This window comes from Hipposideros armiger, unplaced genomic scaffold (assembly GCF_001890085.2).
Source record: "Hipposideros armiger isolate ML-2016 unplaced genomic scaffold, ASM189008v1 scaffold_442, whole genome shotgun sequence".
NCBI classification, from domain to species: Eukaryota; Metazoa; Chordata; class Mammalia; order Chiroptera; family Hipposideridae; genus Hipposideros; species Hipposideros armiger.
The window spans coordinates 95,634-102,049 of record NW_017731792.1 but is presented as its reverse complement, the minus strand read 5'-3'; positions in this window follow the sequence as shown (position 1 = coordinate 102,049).

Below are 6,416 nucleotides of genomic sequence, written 5' to 3'. Positions count from 1 at the left end.
CTTGATTTGTTTTTGTGCCTTATCAAGTTGTTTATTTTATCCATCTGTACAGATGTTCATTTATTTTTAAAGGTTCAGAGATTATCTTTTGTGATTTGCTATTGTCTGTTTATTCTGATTCATTTATTTGTAGTCATATCTTAATATAGGGTTGTCAGAAAAGTCATGACATATTTTTTCTATGCTTTTCGTTGCAAAAATGCATCATGACTTTTCCGACAACCCAGTAATTAATTACTCATACATGTACACATACATACCACACGTACACATACACGCAGCCCTGGAAAGCAGACAGAATTGAGTAAGATAAGTATATAATATCCACTTGTTGCCGTGGAAAAATAAACCTTAGGAAATAAAAATCCTTATCTGTGATGAGATAAATTGCCTAACTTACTGGTTGTTCACCAGACTCACACGGCTAAGCTACATTTCTACCGTTCTTTGGCTTAAGATGATGCCATGTGAGTGGACTGTAGCCAAGTCAATGGGGACAGAAATGACGTATCCTGCTTCCAAGCCTGGCTTAGGAACCCCTCCCACACACCACCTTCTATTCTTTTTCTCTGACTGCTGGCTAAATGGAGAGGACACAGGTTCAAGAGGAAGGGAGAGACACAAAATTAAGGGAGCCAGGGCCCTTGTCTTTTGGAAGAAAACAGCCCGATTCAGGACAACTGTGTTGGACCATTCTGTGAGGAAGGAAAAAATATGTTGTATTATATCAAGCCACCGAAACACTGAGGTGGTTATATTAGATAGCTTAAACCTTCTGGATCCAATTCTGGTTTCCCTAGTCAAATATCAGAAACATCTCCTTTAATCTTTTGTGATAATGAAACATTTATTTGGGGAAAACCACTTCTCGAAGGGTCGTATCAAGTAAAAAAAGTATGTACGCTGCCAGTGGAATTTTGGTCAAAGGCAAGGATAGTAGTTCCATTAAATTCTCCATTTCCCACAGCAAAGATGCACAAATACTACCACCCAGAGCTTCACTCACTGTTCGATCTCTTTCTCATTCTGTGCTTAAATCCCCAGACATACCTGATTAGAAGGCATGATTGCTGAACTGTTTAGCACTTAAAATATATAAGTTATAAAACATCCCTGTGTTCTTAGGAAAACTGAACACTTGGAATCATTTTGTATCACTGAGAAAGTTTATAAACACTCAATATGAATTTTAAGGTGACTAATGAATTTTTGTACTGACCCCTGCTCTAAACATCAGACAAGTTTTGTTTGGTAGGTTTGTAATATGCTCAGCTTCAATCTGTAAGTCAGAGAGACTGCTAAATGTTACCCTGAGTTTGAAATATTTTTATCTTCTTTGGAAAATTTATTTTGTTTACTAAGCTGCTGCACTTTCTTTGCTGTCATTTAATTATGCACATTCACATTGGTGTTTGTGTCTTCCTTTTACCTTCTCACATCATCAGCAGTGCTTTATCTCTTACCTATTTGTTAGTCTAGTCTAACCAGAAAATTTACGGGAAGGTGAATGAATCACCATCGTAAATGGCTCTCAAAATGTGTTTTTAACAAGTACTTGCAGTATCACAGTTCAGTGTTGTTATTTTGGATACAAGTACTCTTGAAGAATTTATGCTTCAGTAGGAAGGATTTTCTTTTCTTTTTTTTTAAGGCTACAATGATTTCCTTTTCTCTGCTTTCTAGTTTACAGAAGTCACGTCATTTTTTACATTTTTGTATTTACTTCCCTCAACCCCTCTTTGCCCTCACACCCTCCCCTTCCGCCACAAGGCACACTGGGATGAGAACTGTTTAGGATGGTGAGGTTTGGAAAACCTTTTCATTTTTTTTCTTTTCCCCCCTTAAATTTGTTGGTCTTGAAGACGTTTACCTATAAACAACATCTAATTATCTTTTATTTTTTTACTTTTTTCAAAATTGATTTTATTGCGGCCAAAATAGTGGAATAACTACATAACAAACTATTATATATAATTATCTCTTTTAAATTAAAGTAATAAACCTCAAACAATTGTCATCTTTATGTATAATTAATAAAAGTAAAAATGTTGATTTTCAGCATCATGGTGTTTCAGTATAATCTCTGAATGTCTCAGTACAACTGAGTTACCATAGCAATACCTGTTAGATGTGCAAATGCAAGAAAAAGCTTAAATAAGAAATGTTTTGATTGCATCTGTTCCTAATTGGAACTCTCATTTCTTTGATTTTCATTAGTCGTTTTTATAACAATTTAATGGGGTAGATATTTATCAGCAGTTAGAAGTTATTTTATAGACTAAAACTATTACAACTTTATAGTTATCATAAAAATTTGAAATATGTTTGCAATACTTTGACAAACCATTTTATCACAGCTATCTGACTTATCTCAAAAGCAAAGAGCCAAGATTTGCTCCTCTGTGCTTCTGCACCCTGAGCATGCAGTCCACCTGGTGCTCACCATATTTTATGGAAAGTACTGTTAACATTTCTAATTTTGTGCTATCACTTTGTCTTCTTTATCTGTTATTACTACAAAATACAGTGCTTATTGCATTATAGGTATGGAAGAGTTGTTTCTTTTCTTGTTCGCCTTATAACTTTTGAACCTTATGTCCCAGTGGCTTGGACTGAATTCATCAGACACTATGTCAAGATATTTAAAATTGCAAATGAATTGGGGCAGATGGAGCCTTAATGGAAATCTCCAAATGAGTGAGGGAAGTTTGTTCCACACTACAGTATAACATTTTGAAATATATAGATGTTGAAAATTTCTTACTGTGGAAAAATACAACAAAATTTACCATTTCAACTATTTTTAAGTCTACAGTTCTGTAACATTGAGTGCATTCACATTGTTGTACAACCATCAGCCCCATCCGTCTTCAGAACTTTTTCATTTTCCCAAACTGAAACTCCATACCCATTAAACAACAGCCCACCATTCCTCCCTTCCCCCAGCTCCTGACAACCACCCTTCTCATTTCTGTCTCTGAATTTGACTATATGTACTTCATACAAGTGGAATCATACAATATCTGTTCCTTTGTAATGAAACATGGATTCATGTTACAAGACTGGTGATCATCAACACTAGTATTTTTGGGACTCAAATGGCTCATATGTAAAATGAGAATGTTGGAGTGAATTATTTTTAAAGACATATATTTAGCCCTCTTTGATTCTCAAATGCAGATAGTAATTTAAATTTTGAATCTGGGTGCCATAATATAAATGAGAACGAGAATATTTTCATGTATATCTACCTCAGGAACATACCTACCTGAAGCCTTTTGGATTAACTCACCAGGAGTCTCCTACAGACATAGTGAAATGGGCACTGGGATAAATTATTAAAATTTAAGACAACAGAATCAGGCTCTTAAACAAACATGTGCTACACCAGCCTTCCAGAGAATGTTATAGGTTGTCTATGAACTTTGCCTGAGGGTAAAATAGAACACATCACTGCACATTTTCCTGGAGGGAATGTTTAGTACTGGCAGGGAGGATATTTGGAGAGTAACACTATCTGATATACTTCAAATATCCTTTGATTCAGTCCTGGGAGGATATGGTACAAGTTCTTTAATAAAAGTAGGTATTAGAATCTGACAGAGAAAGCCCACCCTTGCTGGAATGTAAGAAAATATAGAAGAAAAAAAAAGTAACAAGCAACTTGAATGTCAATAGAAAAAGGAACTGGGTTTCTAAATGTGGAAGAAACTATATAATATTTATATACAAGATCCATACAGAAAACTGTTTCACAAACCAATCATTCAAATATGAGACAAAACTGCTTTAATATTACTTATTGCCTAAAAAATGATTATTGGTTATTTTAGGATTCGAAACCATGAAGAAAATTTGTGTACACAAAAGGAGATTCTTTATTTTCAGAAATTGTATCATGGAAAATAAACTATATCTGAAGTTGCTCTAAAAGCAAACAAAATTCTATAAATACTCAGTTTACTTTAGCTGTTAAAAGATAGTGTTGAGTAATTGTCTCAAACATTTATTTTGGTTAATATGTTTTTGTTTGTTTATAATTTGCACATAACTGAAGACTGTTACACTTTATAAATGTCTAATGTGCATTGCTGTTTATATTACATTTCCATATGCTACTAAAACATACAATGTCATTTATTTTCCATTATTTTCAGATATTCACATTTTCACACATATGGTACTATTAATTTATGTCACTTTTTTTTCTGCTCATGAATGTCAATACTAATAGTAAAAAGAGAACTGAAGTATAATGAAAATGCTGAAGAAACCATCAAAGTGAATAAAATAATTCAAACACATGAAAGTGAATTTTGCAAGTTTCATAAAAGTAAAGTTCATTTATGTGAATTAAAAACTAGTAATTTTTGACTGAGCAATTTAAGCATTGCTTAGTCCTAACATTTGTATAACAGTTGGATGCAAGCAAAATATAAAATTTATATCAAGTATGGAAGAACATGGCAGTATCATTCTGGCTCTATTCTTTTACTAGCCAGGAATAAATCAAACTCCTGTGCGAGGTTACTGATGAAAACACCTCAGGGAGAGGATTCTGGGAAGATGGCAGAGTAGGAAGCACCAGCAATTTGTCAACCTACCTAGACAACAATTGCACTGGTAGAATCTGTCTAATGTAACTATTTTGGAAATTTGGAGGGCTATTGAAACCCTATAACTTACAAGGAAGGCTTCAATAATAAATTATGATTAATTTTAGTCAATTTCACCTCTAAGCTCAGCAATGGTACCTATCACCCAGGTTCAGTCCAAAGGCAAGCAGCCATGCACATGTTCCTGGAGAGGCTTGCCCTAGCTTGCAGAAGCCAGGGCAGGCAATGGGCTCCTATTTCCATATGTTAATAATGTGTGTTCTGATTACTGATTTCTGCTTCTGATTACGGAGGTGCACACAGGTAGACAGCCATTTTTGCACCACCACCCAGTGTCACAAGCCCCTCCACCTACAGCTGAAGCAACTTCCAAGAGATTTAAAGGGATGACACCTTTTCTTAAAACCCACTTTATTTTTCTCTTATTCCCCTTTTGGGAGCCAGACATTAAAGACTAAGATATTCAAAAGCAACTGCATAGATGAGGAAAATTTACAAGTTTCTGTGCATGCCCGAGGAAAGATACAGGCTCAAAAAAGACCCCAGAAGACACGTTTACACCTCAGGATGACCTCTGGCATGAAGGCAGCCTAAAATAATAAAAATGAAGCAAAACCAAAACGCAACAAATCCTAGGGCAAGAGGATAATCTGATTACCAGAATTACATTATTAGGTTCAAAATCCAGTTTTCAACCAAAAATGTCAGAGGCATGAAAAGGAATTGGAAAGTATGATCCATTCAAAGGAAAAACCAAACCAAACCAAAACAACAACAAAAAACCAGAATGATCTGATGGTGGGCCTACTGAGCAAAGACTTTGAAACAATTGTATTAAAGATGCTTAAAGAACTAAAGAAAGACATGGAGAAAGCCAAGAAAATGATGTATTACCAAAATGGAAATTTTAATAAAGATAGAAAACCTAAAAACAAAAAATCCTAGAAATAATATGTACAATAATTGCAATGAAAATATTTATTAGGATAGTTTAAAGAGATTTGAGCAGGCAGAAGAAAAAAAATGATGAAATGAAAGATAAGACCATTGACATTGAATCAGAGGAAGAGAAGAAAAATGATTGAAGAAAAGTGAACAGAGCCCTTTAGGAAACTTATAAGATACCATCAGTTAGTCCAACATGCTCATTGTGGGAGTCTCAGGAGAAGAGATCAAGAAAGGTGTAGAGAGAATATTTGAAGAAATACTGTCTGAATATTTTGCAAGTTTGGTAAAAGACAAATATAAACATCTAAGAAGCTCAGTGAGTCCAAGTGGAATAAACTGAAGGACACCCGCATCGAGACATTATAATCAAATTATTAAATGACAAAGGCAGGAAATCTTGAACAAAGCAAAGGAGAAGCAACTCGTTATATATGAAGGATCCTTAATATCATTAACAGATTTCTCATCAGAAATTATGGAGACCAGAAAGCAGTAGGCTGATATATTTTAAACTGCTAAAAGAAAAAAGAAAAAAAAGTCAACCAATATCCTATATCCAGCAAAACTGTCTTTCAAACGTAAGAGAGAAATTGAGATATTCCCAGATAAACAAAAACCAAGGTAGTCGTCGCCACTAGGCTTTCCCCTGGTTTATAACTTCATTTCTTGTTTTCTATGTGATTTAAGAGACTAATGCATTAAATAGGACATTTATAAATCTAAAAGCAAGCATCATTGTAACTGTTTTGTAACTCCACTTTTCTATACAAGTTTATTTATTTTATTTTTATTTTTTTATTTTTTTTAGCTGAGCCATCCTGCTACCTGTTGGCTGCTCAGCGGCTGCTCAGC